Source organism: Montipora foliosa, chromosome 11 (assembly GCF_036669935.1).
Source record: "Montipora foliosa isolate CH-2021 chromosome 11, ASM3666993v2, whole genome shotgun sequence".
NCBI lineage: Eukaryota > Metazoa > Cnidaria > Anthozoa > Scleractinia > Acroporidae > Montipora > Montipora foliosa.
Window position 1 is genome coordinate 36,939,795 of NC_090879.1, and position 15,000 is coordinate 36,954,794.

The 15,000-nt window shown below is 40.0% G+C and overlaps 1 protein-coding gene and 2 pseudogenes across 1 annotated transcript in view; 2 read left to right on the forward strand and 1 right to left on the reverse strand.

The window, feature by feature from the left end:
* The first annotated feature begins 2,492 nt into the window (after positions 1–2,492).
* LOC137977009 (uncharacterized) lies at positions 2,493–3,728 on the forward strand (annotated as a pseudogene).
* Positions 3,729–4,192: 464 nt separating this feature from the next.
* Positions 4,193–5,035, forward strand: LOC137977010 (uncharacterized; annotated as a pseudogene).
* An 8,357-nt stretch (positions 5,036–13,392) lies between these two features.
* LOC137977466 (uncharacterized) overlaps positions 13,393–15,000 on the reverse strand; it is a 19,041-nt gene continuing 17,433 nt past the window's right edge. The window contains exon 4 of the mRNA XM_068824692.1: positions 13,393–15,000. This exon is cut by the window's right edge and continues 422 nt beyond it. The gene's annotated coding sequence lies outside the window, so the exon portion shown is untranslated.

The following is a 15,000-nucleotide window of genomic DNA, read 5'->3' on the forward strand; positions in this document are numbered from 1 at the left end:
TAACAAAATTATTTTTAAACATTTACCTGTTGAAATAAACAATTGTTTCATGGTGTCTTGCCTCCTTGGTTCTACTATTTATATTTTACTCTGGAGATGAACCTTCAGTTTGCTTAATCGCCGTGAATATTTATTTAGACGCTAGAAAACTTATTACGCAATGCGCAGCTCCTACCTTTTGAGAAATTCCGCTGACCGATGTAGAGTGTTGTCCAGGCTGATCGATCGTGTTTGGTCCCGTGCGTGGGTGGAGAAAGTTATGTTTTAATATGAATAAGAGAAAAGAGCCCTCGTCAAAACAGCCTGGGATCGACAGATTTTTTTCTAAATCCGATGCGGAGCGATGGAAATGAGGAATCTCATAAAACAGCCGGTCGTGGTGGTCGACAAATACCAGTGATCACAGCTTCAAGTTCTTCAGCCGCACGTGGGCAGCCTGTAGAACTGAGTATTATGCTACAAAGAGTGGAGGAAAAATTTCCTGAGTCTGGAAATGGTAAAGCATTTCATTCTTATTACCACTGTAACAGAAAGAGATGTTCAATGCCTGATCCAGCTTATTTGAGCTCCCGTCTTATGCATTTGAGTATAATAACGAATTATATATTATGACTGTTAGCAAACATCAAACCACAATCAAAACAAAAAGCGAATGGAGAGTTAACCATGGAATTAACAGAAATACTGTGTCTTGGTATTCAGAAACATCTAAACAGATCTACTGGTTCCAGCATCAATGGTTGTTTAAACAAAATGAAAATCAGAACGTGTTTGATGGATCGACAGGCATCTGGTGACTTGTGTATGTAGAAAACGTCGGAATGTTTTGTTTCCTGTGCCGTTGTCATGACACCGCAAGTCCAACAAATGGTGACAGTACTTGTAACTCCAAACCATGTGTTCGTAACATTATGCAAGCCATCAAACTTCACGCAAACAGTGCTATGCATGAGGCGGCCATCAATAAAGAACACCTACAGAAAACATTGCCATTCCACAAGGAAGTGCAAGAAAGGGAAATGGTGAAGAATACAGTGCTGTTAAAGGTATTCACTACACTTTACTGGATAGCCAAGGAAGAGATCGCAAACACGAAAGCAACATCGTTAATTACATTGTTGGAGAGGCTTGGGTTACACGAGATAAAACACTTTCAGCACAGATCACAAGGTTCTAGTATTCCTCTTCCTGGGAAAAGCTATCAAAGATAAAGTCATTACGGCTGTTGCATCCTCAGAAGTATTTGGCTGCCTTGCAGATGAGGTTACAGACATATCAGTACTCCAACAATTTGTTGTCTTTGTGAAGTATGTCAACGCAAGTGGAATGCCCCAGACAGACTTTGTGCACACAGAGCATATGACTGATGCTGCCACTGGACAAGAGTTGGCCATGTGTCTCAAGAAAATAGTTGAGGATTGCCAGCTGGAACTGAAGAAGATGAAAAGTTGTGTTACAGATGGAGCAGGAGCAATGATTGGCAGGCACAATGGAATGGCAGCAATCATAAAAAGAGAAGTTCCAGATCTAATTAACATCCACTGTGTGTGCCACAGACTCGCACTTGCGTGTGCAGATGCTTCTAAAGAGCTGAATTATATCAAGAAAGTTGAAGGTCTTCTGCTACAAGTATGGAAGTTCTATGAGTATTCCCCCAAGAAAACAGCAAAGTTTGCTGCTGTGTAGTCAGGGCTACTCAATCTTCTGCCAAAAGATCAGCTTTGCCAAGCAAAGAAGCACATGAAGAAGGCAAAGAAAGCAGTTGCAAGCCGCTGGCTTTCCTTGGACGAGTCTGTAAGGGCAATGGTTCAAGAGTTTATTGCACACCTGCAAACTTTTGAGTACTTTAAGGAGAGTGATGCTACTGCTTCACATCTACTGACGCAAACCAGAAGTCACAAATTTATTGGTACACTCTACATTCTTAAAGAAATCCTCACACACTTAGCAGTTCTCAGCAAAACTCTTCAGCATGGAGAACTGTGCTTTGCTGGCCTACCATCAGCTGTTTCTTACTGTCTTGCTAAGCTTGATGATGTTCTGAAAAGAAAAGATGAAATTCTTAGAACACTGAGTGTGGATCTAACCGAGAATGGAAAACTTGCCCTGGCTGGAATCGAAGTAACTCCAGCAAGTACCCTGTTCTTAAATGATTTGATTACATCCTATGTGGCTAAGTTAAAAGAGAACATAGCGGCAAGATTCCCCTATCTAACACTTGTACAAGACTTTTCAATCTTCGACTTGCAAGCTCTCCCTGTAAAGGACGCCCCAGATTTCAAGATCTACGGGATGAACCACATAGCCACTCTCTCGGATCACTTAGGCATCACAGAGTATGTGGAAGGCGAAGCCCTTAAGTCTGAATGGGAACATTTCAAGTTTATTGTACAAGATTTGAAGTCAGAATGTCCCATGACCGAAGCACAACAACCAACACTTCAACTGAGTGGTTGCTGACCAAGCTATGCAGTATTTCATCATTCAAAGTTATGCTCCCAAACTTGGTGAAGCTGGCTGCTGTTGCTCAGAGTCTGCCAGTAACGAATGCCTGGCCAGAACGAGGCGCAAGTGCGTTGAAGCGCATTAAAACAAGGCTTCGAAATTCACTGAAAGATGACCTGTTGGAATGCCTCTGGCAAATTTCCATTAATGGCCCTCCTGTGTCAGAGTCAACAGATGTCGTATCAAATGCACTTAGCCTCTGGCTTCAAGAAAAAAATCGAAGAAAACTGCCCCCAGTGACGGCAACTGCAACTGCGTCAACATGCACAAGTGAAAATGAAGAGCTCCAGGAGACCATTATTACTCTGACTGATGAAGTGGATTTCCTAAATGAAGAGATTCAAGATCTTGAAGATGAGATTTATTCACAGCAACAAGTCTTCAAGAAGCTGCTTTTGAACATGTGCACGTATGTCAGCTCTGATTGTGAGGATGATGATTACTAATTAAAAATTAATTATACGTTATTGTGACATGAAGATACAGTGTGGATTGTCATTTCTTTCTTTTCAAGCAAGGAATACTCAAGCAGTTTGGAGATATTAATAACTTTATTCACTTGACATCTGTAAATTAAGGTGCATAAAACTTGTATGTATTGCGAATTGTATAGGTTGGTGCAGCAAAGGAGCATGAGAGGGTAGGGCAGGCCTTCCAAACTCAGCAGAACCAAAATGAAGATCTTGCACAGGAACTGGCCGAAAAGGAAAAGGATGTGGAAGAGTTGGCAGATCTCGTGCCAGTCAAATGCGAGGTCATCAGGAATATGGAACGGAGACTTGTCCAAGCCAAAAAGGTTATTGCTGATCTTAAGGTAGAGGTGAACGCACTCTAGAGTGCCCGCACTGATTGCCAACAAGACGACAACCAACCACAGTAGCAGGAGCAGCAAGAGAGAAACATCAGCTGCATCAGCACCCATAGTCTGGCAAACATCCATGGGCGGTACGAGAAGTTCTCACAGGCGTCATGTGAAAACCAGTGCAGCACCGTGAATGCATTTCCTCTGTCCGGTTGTCCAAGGAGCACCGTGAGAGATTTCATCGCCATTGCAGAGTTAAAAATCGTCGACTCCCGGGAGCGTGACCTTGTCATCCGCGACCATGTAGGATCGGTGAAAGAACTTGAAGCTGTCTGCAGGAAAAGACTTACTGGTTATGACCAACATGCGGAGGGAGGGGCAGCTGCTACCTCTCAAATTTGACGACCGCTTGTACGAGTGAACCTGTTCTTCTAACAAACAAACGACTCCTTTAGGAGCCACTAAGTTTGCAAACGTCAATGACCAACAATAAATATGACATAAACAGTCTGCAACAGAAAGCATAAACTGTATATGACACTAAATTAACCAAAAATATTCAGAGGGAGACTGGGGCTAAGATAAGAATTCCAACATGGCGTACAGATAAAATCATTGTGACTGTAGTTATCGCGTTTATATTTTCGCTGTTCCTGGTAGTGTTTAGGATAGGTCTTGCATTTATTGCAGCACTTTAGACATTACTGTTTCCCATACAGTGCTCAGTGTAACTTTCAAATGCGGTTTTGGTCATAAGTAGTGCAATACTTACGAAAACATTGTAGCCGACAACTTACCAACACTTCACCGACAGGTCACCAACAGTCGGTGGACGTGAGCTGTTCTTCACAATTACAGAGATTTGTGGACGACACACTGACCATTATGCCAGACAAAGCATCAGCAGACAATTTTCTCGACCTTTTAAACCAGTGCTATTCTTTTATGAAGTTCACCATGGAGACGGAGAGTAATGGCATGCTTTCTTTTTTGGGCACCCAGCTGCTCAACAAACATACACATGTTGAGACTAAGGTGTACGTTAAACCCACTAATATTTGCCTCCTGCTACACTACAAGAGCCATGTAGATGACCGGTAAAAACGTGGATTATTAAAAACGATGCTTAATTGTGCATTTCGACTTTCATCCAATTGGCACTACTTCTCTGAAGTATGTGTCATCGATTGAAATTATTGTCTTCTCCACTAAATATCCTGACAAACTTGTCAACTCTTCCATTTCACGTTTTGTTGCCACCAAAGCATCGGATCAACCTGTTTCCTCACCTACTGTCAGGCATCGATCAGACCCAATTCGTGTTGTCCTACCATTAAAAGATCAAGCCTCAGCTGATATTGTGCGTTTGCAACTGAAAGATTTAAGTTATAAGATCCACACGACTGTTCAGCCCGTTTTTGTCAGCCAGAAGATTGAACAACATCTTAAACTGCCAGAAGCTAAGCTGCAGATTGTGAACCAACAGTGCCTTGTTTACAAGTTTGAATGTGACCTGTGCGATGCAAGTTATATTGGTTTCACACACCGCCATCTACCGGTACATCAACGCGTTGAAGAAAACAAAAACTCTTCTTCATCAATTGGGAAGCATTTTCGCAACATTCTTTGGCTCCAAAAGATCTTTCAAAGAACTTTCGTGTTTTAATGAAGTGCATGACCAAATTTGACTGCCTCTCGTCTATGAAATGTTTTTTATTCAAAAGTTAAGACCTACTCTTCATGTGCAATCGGACTCAATTCATGCTAAGGTTTTGAATTAGTTTTTACTAGCTTTCTCTTTGCATGTTTTTATTGTCCGTTTACACCTGCAAATATTTTTATTCTTCTTACATGCATATATTTATATTCACTGTTTCAATTTTACCATTCACTTGATAATGACCGAACGTCCTTTCGTACCATTTATTGGTATGATAAAACAAGGATAAAATAAACCACTGCCTTACCCATATTTTTCAAATAGGGTTAAAATAGAAGTAAAACAGCAGTAAAATAGGTTGCCTGTCTTCCTTATCAAAGGAAGTATGAAATAGAAATAAAATACAGATGTTTTTGTAAAGTTAGGTTGTAAATTAAGTAATTTGGTTATGAAAGCATGGTAAATTAAGTTAGTGTTATAATTATGTTCTCATCAGTTTTTGGCCATAACCTACACCCAGATGTTCCGTAATGTGAACCCAGAATAAGTATTGAGAATACTCGATACTTCTACTGTCACTACATGTACATTTCGACTTTCTCTAAATAGTGAATTCTAGCCTTGGGTACTCATGAAATCTCATAAACCCAAGGCACTACCTTTTGACTCAAATTTGTCTTGCACATAAAGGTATGTATTATAGGTGTTTCTCCTGGTATATTGCAATGTTTTATTCTAAACGCTTTCAGTTAAGACAATATAACTCTTCTAATCATTCTCACGTCATTTCCCAGTCTTGCAAGAGTGGAATAAAGTCCACAAAAAAATGAAATAACAGGACACATCAGCAATTTGTCACCAGTCCAGAATAGCAATAAAACAAACTATTTTGATATGGACATTCAAACAGAATCTCGTCTTGTGAGAGGTGTTTGCTTCTCTTCAGCAAGACATGGGGAACCCAGTGCACTCTTTAAGAACAGTTCTCCAGTGAAAATATCAAACATCACTGTGAAAGATGTTGAAACAGATTACCCAATGGTCCTTATGAACGCCAGAACCAAGTTGCACAAAACCGAGGTTTCCTTTAAGATTCAACAGTGCACATACGACTCAAACATTGGCTTCTTATCAACAGTCAACAACAAGCAACTTATAACCATCAAGGCCAAAGTTGTTAATCTTTCTGGGGTAAAGAAAATGCAGACACAAAGATATGATCCAAAGAATAAGACTGATGCAATTTTAGTTGACCCTTCTGGATCTGTTAGAATTATTCTGTGGGAACAATTTATGACTGAAGTTGAAGAGCAGAAAACTTACACTTTTTCTAATGTTCGTGTGAGGAAGGATCCTCACTCAAACGAAGTGTCCCTCAATACACCTTTAAAAGGATGCTTGATCGAACTTTGTGATGACTTCGAGGAAACACTGGATAAACCACAACAACTCCCAGAGTCCTACACATCATCAACAGTAACAGGTCAAATAATTGGTGTAAATAATTTTAATGTGTAATATTCGTGTGTGGGTTGCAGCAAAAAGGCGACTCCTGACCAGTCACTATGCACTTATCAAATGCCCCAGCTGCAACATGAAGCAAAAACTGTCAAGTTGTAAAATCCAACTACAATTTGCAGTGCCTTAAATTGTTGACACAGGGACCACTCAGCTGAAAAGTCTTATTTTTGATGATGTGATCATAACATCACTAGTGCCCACTAACAATGCAATCCCAGATGAAGATCAGTTAACGTGTGCTTTGCTGGGTCTGTCAAGTGTTCAACTGACATGCAAAATTTCCACAAAGATTGTTTCAGACATGTTTTATCTAAACAGTAAGTACTGTTATACTATTAACTGAATGGACATCATGTTTACAGGTTGTGAACGTTGCTGTTGTTTTTAAGATTTCTTCAATTCAATTACAATTTAGTAGTGGTTGTACCTAAACTGAACAATGTTTTTATAGAGCTTTTATAAATCCAAATTAGCAGTTCCTGTTGCGTATGGCATGTTTTATAGCTTTAAGGTACAGTGTGTATTGCAAGGGTACAACTAGCCTATAGTCCATGCAGAAGGCTCAGTTCTTCCTGCCTACCTCTAGCAGACTCATGTAAATATTAAAGAAAACTGTTTCATGGCAATACATTTAAGAACAAAAGCCTACAATTCCACGAGCTAGTTACACCCCTGTAACTTGACACAATTTTTTTCAAATTTATACTTGATCAACCTGCAAAATAGAATCTCTTGTCTTTACTTGTACTTGACTATAATTATTATACGTTTTCTGTCATATAACATTTTTGCCACTTAATGTATTTTATTTCCATTAAAGGGATACTTTACACCTCAAAACGACCTTCTAAAAAAAGATACCTTATAGTCTGAATAAATAATATTTACAAAGAAAATCTGTCAATTTTTCTTTACTTTTAGTCGAGAGAGAAAAGTTTCGGAACATGCTATTCGAAATTGGCGCTTTTGATCAAAACCAGAATGACATAGATATGAGAACTTGCAGCTCGCTCCGGCTTAAAATGTTTTGAGATCGCTCGTGAAGATACCAAGATCACGTAAATTTTTGCTTCTAAAAGAACACATCGCTGTGTAGCTGGTGGGTGTTCGAACACTGCAAAAGACGGAGTGAGTTTCCATGGCTGGCCTTCAAATGCTCAACTTGCTCGTAAATGGACAAATGCTGTGAGAAACACATGAGCAAATTTTAACCAGACAGTCTCGAGCAAACTTTGCAGTAGTCACTTGTCCGACGATTCATTTGAAACACAGTCAGTGATTGCTGATTCGTTAGGGTTAAATATGAAAAAACATTTTAAACCCCCCGCTGTTCCGACCATATTTAAAAACTGTCGGCCACAAAAAAAGCAAAGACGGGACAGTAGCACAGACCACACAGAAGGGTCTTCTTCACTGGCATACGGGTCTCGTGCTCAGCAGTTTCAGAAGCAGCCCAGGGGAGCCTATAGAAAAAGAGAAGCTGCCAGGGTATGTATTGCACATTATTTAAACCTGGCATTGCAATGTAAATGTAACCCACAAATAACTAATGTAAACTTACCTTGTTTTTATCAAAGGGTATGAAACAGCGAGTGGAGCTGAATCGTTACCTTGGGTACAGGAGGCAGCCACACACAGACACGGTCCAACAGCAAAAATGTTTTTATGCAATTTCGAACTAAAAGTACTGCGAAAGGCAAGTTTTTATAACTGTGTTGTGTATTCAAAATAAATATGGTCCTCCGAAAAAACGTTTGTTTACAAACGTTTTGGTTATGATTTGTTCAGGAATTCAAACTACTGTACCCAAGAAGAGTCAACAAACCCAATGCACTCTTCTAAAAGAGATGTTTGTTACATCAACACCTTGTGCAAGAGACGATGAGCCATCAGATTCGGAAGAGGAGATGGACGCAGACGACAACCCCTTATGAGTTCCCGACCCTGATGATGAGAGAGATGAAGACGAAGATTTTGCTGACAATTGTTTGTACGAGTGAGTTACACAAAAACAATTGATCATTTAACTATGATATGCAATCATTTCTTTCTTTCGTTATCTTTTTATTAATCATTTACACACGGTAAAAACTTATCAGGTACAATAAAATGCCTAACATCCTAACATAAGCATTTAAATTGATTTAATGAACCAGACGCATTCCAATGAGTACAAACCTTGCATTTAGTCCAGGCATTTTATCGCCAAAAGTCGGTCAACCTGCCACTAATTGCAAAAGAAGGATTTTTAACGGTCTTTGGTCCAGGGACATGTCCTCTATAACATATCAAAAGTCCCCAAAAATCCGATTGGGGGAAGTTGACAAAAAACAACTTTTTTAGAGCCCTATATTGCTCAGCATGCAAACGAGGTTGCATTTACTATCTGTTGTGAGCTCCCGTTGTTTTGCTTGAGTTTAAAGCCACGTGCAGCATAGGCTAGCAAAGATTGAGCAAATTTATTGTGTTATCTTCCTAGTTAAGTGCATTTATATACCCATTAAATAAAAGAATTACTCTTTATAAGTAAGTGAAACCTTTAGAGATGTCGTCGATGGATGGCTATCTGAGTGAATTATGTAGCGAAGAATGCTGTCTTCCACAAGCGATGTTAGAACGCAAAAAGGACAATTTTACACTAAAAGACCTAACAGTAATGTTCCAAGATTATGTAATTTAGGAAAATGTAATTTGACGTGAGTAGAGATGTCCAAAATGAATTTCATCTTGGTGAAAAACCTGTTTTTCACTCATTGCTTCGCACTTTACATTGTAATATTCTTTTTTGTCCTAACTCATTCGTAAATTTATCTTTTTCCCCTCATAATTTAAAGCAAAATGTCCAGGAATTGGGGAAATTTTTCGCAAAAACCGAAGGAAATGTTTTCACCCAGTTATGAACTAACAGAGAAAGTGTGTGTCCTGCAAATCTTGCGCTTTAGTTCAATTTGAAAACTAAAAAGTCTAAAGTAATTCCCTTCCAATACAGTGAAGAAATTTTGTTTATATTTAAACTTTGAGTTTGGATAGTAAAAAGAAAAATATGCGATTGAAGACATCCCAACCATACCAAAAAGAAAGTTTTTCTAATGACTCAACAAGCCTCAGCTATGACAGACCTCCATACCGACCACCAGGATGTCTAGCAAGTCTTCACGTAGCAAGAAGAAGTGATCGATTTTGGGCCGGATTATCGATAGACCTATGTAGTCGTCAAACGGGTTCTTTTGAGAAGCGTGAAAACCAGTGGAGACTTGACAAGAGGGAGGGACCAAACGGACTAGCAACGTCTTATCTGGCTGTTATCTATGCCTGCATTTATGCATGTGCCGAAACAAAAAACATCATGCAAAAGCTGACAGGAGTTAATTTTATTCTGGAGAACAGAACAAAGATGTGTCTAAACAAGAGAAATGAAGGAGGCAATGACCATCCTCAGTGCTCTGGGTACTCACAACCCTAAGGAATATCATGAATGGTGTAAACGCTGATAGTAATGTCAATGCTAACACAGCCAAGAGCGTTGGGGAGAAGATGCTAGCGTCAGTGAAGGGAACGTTAACCATAGATTACTCATTCAAACGAAGTGCCCAGACAGTCACTATAGCATCCAAGTCCTCCGTAAAGATTGAGTACAAGTACAAGTTGACCCTCAACTTGTATTTCAGAAATTATTTCGGGACGAGCTCTGCACATATCCCACAGCTCTTTCGACTACCCATTTATGTTAAGGCAGCCACCAAAGCCATCATTAGCAGATGCACTATGGGCAAAGCTTACACCAGAGGCTAAGACACAACCTGAAGGGAACATACAGTACGTGCTGGACGGAGGTTCTCTTCTCCATCGAGTCCCATGGCCCAGAGGTGATGCCGCAAATGGTGACGCCGACCTACTTGTAGTCAAAACCGCTGTAGAGTCTGCCATAAAGAATTCCATGGTTCTAGATGGGGATGGCACAGATTTGCCAGTCCTTCTGTGTTACCATGCTTCCGAAGGTGGATGTGGCCTCTTTTTTTGACCTGAGACAAAGGCAAACTCGAGATGTGCCTGTGTCTGGCATATGAAGAAAGTGAAAGAACAGCTGGGTTAGGAAGTTCGCAGAAATTTCCTTTTCCTTCACACCGTCACTGGATGCGACACAACATCGCGCCTCTACAGAGTTGGAAAGGGAACAGCCCTGAAGAAACTTGAGAATGTACCTTACTTCAAAGAGCACGCTAACGTTGGTCTTCATCTGTCATTCTGCTGTTTCTGGCGTTGTCACTGCAGGTGAAAAATCACTTGTATCATGTTTCGGAGGTAAACCAGGGGTAGGTTAACTCTATCAGATATCAGCGTTACTTCGAAAAACTTGCAGCCAAGGCATCTCATATCGAGCCACAGAATCTGCCTCCAACAGCAGCAGTGGCCCGATTTCACAGCCTACGCGTCTGCTTGCAGGTAAAGCAGTGGTAGGAGAAGTTGCAGGCATGTCAATGGAAGACTGGGGGTGGAAACTCCCTAATTATCAAGTATTTCCTGTTGCAGCAGACTTGCCGCCTGCCCCAGAATCTCTTCTCTAGTTAATCAGATGCAACTCTTTGTCTGACTGTAGCAATATAATCGAGGTGCAACAAATGTGTCGCAAGAATGGTACGCAGTGTTCCCCAGTCTGTGGCCAATGCAAAGGTCTTTGTGCACAAATTCTTTGAACACTGTAGACTAGGAAAGTGAATATTTGGAAGACTAGCATTTTTATAAATACATTGTATATGTAGCATGTGTAGAATTGAACAAAGAGGTAGCTTTGTTGTGATGATATAGGCCTTTTCTTGTCGTGAGTCTTAAGCATTTATGTCTTGTAATGTTTCGGCAAAATAAGATTTCACCGCTGGCTCTAAATAAACCTTAATAATTCACTAAGTTAAATATATTTTGTGGAAAGGTCTTTCACGATTAAAGCCTTAAAATCATTGTTCTTAAGGGTAGATTCTTAGTTTTGGTGAAATGGCTCGAATTCTACAAATAAAAAACGCTGAACGGCAACTGCCGGTTGACAGCCTCGTTTTCGTGCTATAGGAAAGAGAGACTTATTTTATGGGTGCGGTTTGGAGGCGTTCCCATGCTTGGATCTTTAGGGACTTTTAGTACGTTCATGCATAGGATATTCCTAACTGGTCAATGACGAGAAAGCTTCTTTTGCAATTAGTTACAGATCCGACCACAAAATGCCTGGACTAATTTACCTGGTGAACGATCTCACTGGAATAAACACTTGAAATCTTATCTTTACAGACAACCTCCTGGCAATACACCTGCTTACGAACAGAAGTTGCTTCTTGCGGCAGAATCGTCACTGTTGAGTTTATTTGAGTTTTGCCCTGTGTGTCGGACAGAGTGACAGGCGAGTCAACTCCAGGATAGGTACCAGAATAACAGTGATGCAAAAATGTCTCTCTTGCTCATTCACCAGAAGTTGGGATTCTCAGCCATCCATTGGGGACACCCCTCTTGGCAACATTATGATGTCATCAAAAATTCTATTTGGTCGGGGGAGTCCAGCAAAGGTGCTTAAAATAATGGGCCACATGAATGTAGTGACCATTAGGTACTCCACATTCATGAAGCATCAGAAAAAGTATTTACATGCAGCAGTGGAGAGAACATACAGAGAACAACAGTCCTCATTACTCTATAGCATCAAAGCTGAGGGGAAGGAGCTGATCTTGGGAGGGGATGGTCACTGTGACAGCCCAGGGCATTCCGCCAAGTACTGCAGTTATTGTCTGAATGGATTTAGAGCAAAACTAAATTCTAAATTCCCAGCTGGTCCAGGTTGGTATTTACATTTCTACATTCAAAATTAAATTAAAATATGGGCATTAATAACTTACTTTACTCTACTGTTCACTTTATATTACTCTACCGAGTAATGAAGTAAAGAACTCGAATGCAATGGAAAAAGAAGGCCTGCAAAGATACCTTCAATTTTTAACTGATGAAGGACTGTCAGTTGACAACTTGATAACAGACAGACATGTCCAGATTAGAAAGCAAATGAGGGAGAAATGGCCTGCTGTTGAGCACAGATTGGATGGCTGGCATATTGGCAAAGGTTAGTTGGTATAATCAATGCCATAACTTTGTAACTGTGGTAACAATACAAATTATTATGAATGGAACTCTCTAACTCTTTTCTGATTGGCCGAAAGTGTACAGTGAATTTGGCCAAAAGTGGACAGTGAAATCAGGGCCCGTGGCATCATAACTGCAGATTATACAATTATCATGTCAAGGACACTCAAGGTCACAGGTTAACATGTCAAGTTTGCACGCTTTGTGTCGCTTCCGGTCAGTGAAAAGCAAAAACATGACTTCCTTTTTTGTTTTTCTTTTTTCATTGAATGTATAATAAAACAATTATTAGATTCGGTTTTTGTGATACCCAGAATAATCAAGGTCTCCGTAAGGGTTATCAGCCTCAGCCTTGGGCTCCGGCTGATGTCCCTTAACTTGACCTTGATTATTCTGGATATCACAAAACCTCATCCAATAATTGCCTATAATTTTATGGCAACCTGTTAACACAAGACTGCATTAATACTGATTGTTAACCAGACTTAATTTCTATTTAAGGTCTTGGTAAAGAGATTGACAGCCTTGCAAAAAAGAAAGACTGTGCTGTGGTCTCAAAATGGAAAAAGAGCGTGGTTAACCACATGTTCTGGTGTGCTGCATCAACTGATGATGATGCTGATGATGATGAAGATTTAAAGGAGGCAAAGTGGCTCTCAATTACTTATCACATCATGAACAAGCATTCAGGGCATGAAAGTCCTTTGTTTCCCCAGTGTCTTCATGGTAGACTGCATGGCAGAGAAAGAAAAAAGAAATGGCTCAAACCAGGTATGGTAATGTTTAATTAAGGTGATTCCTTAGTAATAGAAGTTGTCGTAAGATTTTCTTTAAACTTTTCTCGATTGTTCCCTACATTATGGTGACTCGAAATGTGCAATTAAATAAATAGGTCACCAAGCTCGTTCGCGAGATATAACTTGCCCACGTTACTCATTCAATCATTGCAACTTCATCTATCAAGGACAAGTTTGTTCTATCGGTTCAGGCTACGTTTTGCAGGAACAGGAAGCACAGCTTTGACTTAATTCTTAAAATAACAAAACAGGTGAATTGTATTGCTCAAAAGGAATAATTTAATGTTTGTTCTATGGCAGAGGCACACGTCTTGAAAAGGCACTGACTACAAATATTCCTCGGGTGCGTGATCTCAAGGAGACAATTTTGTGAGTGATGGTTATGAATGCTTTTTTTCCTGTAACTTTTTTTTCTGACGTAAATTTTTAATTTTTTTTTTACAGCACAAAGAGGATGAGTAAGAAAATAAAATTATGCAAAAAAAAAGATAGGTCAACAACCTCGTTTAGGAGGAAACAGAAAGCAAACCAAGCTCAACCCCTCCACAACACATCTCCCCGATAGCAAGGTTTCACTTTCACTGTTGGACTGAAATGTTTTTTAGCATCATCAAAGCTATCACTTGACTTTTCGTTTTGCGAGAGTCTAAAAGGTTTCTTGTTTTGCTCTTTAATGCTGCGCTCTGAAAACAGCCATTCTTCTTTCTAGCCAGGTTTCCGGCACGAAAGGTCGCCATTTTGAAATGGCTTCTCTCTTGGAAGTAAATTACTCAGGTTTATAACTATCTATAGACCTCCACCCACCAAGAAAAATGGCTTAACTTCGAACATGTTCTTTGATGATTTCTCTCTAGCAGCGACGCCCGACCGTTTTTTCATCACCGGGACTTTAACTTCCACATTGGTACAAAAAATAATGATGCTGTGCGATTCCTTGACTTGATCAACTCCACGGGTTTGAATCAACATGTAACATGACCCACACACAATCGTGGACACATTTTGGATTTGATAATCACTAGTTCTAACGATGATTTGGTATCCAACCTTCAGGTCTTACCCAGCATGCCATCTGATCACACTGCTATAACTTTTCTGGTTGATTTTCCTCGCCCTGTCTTGTCGAAAGTCTTGAGTGAGCGACGGAAACTTCAAAACATCAACCTAGAACTGTTTGTGGAAGACATCGCTAATACATCACTGATGTGCAATAGGTCATCTGATGTGGATGTTGCTGTTACACAATATTTACTGGACGACTTAATGGCTTCTTCTGACATTGGCGATTGTCATCGTTATGACAAGCAACCTACTCTATCAAGTTATGAGTTGAGTACCTTAGAGCCAGTGACATCTGAAAATGTTAAATCAGTCATTATGTCATCACGAACGGTCCTGCAGCTTGGACCCGATACCTACAGTCCTTGTAAAGAAGTGCATTGACGTCTTGGTTCGCCCTATCACTGCAATTATCAACTTATCACTTATGACTGGCATATTCCCTTCGCAATTTAAGCATGGCCTGGTCACCCCTATCATCAAAAAGAAAGATCTTGATCCTGAGCTTCTCAAGAATTATATTATCGTCCCATTACAAA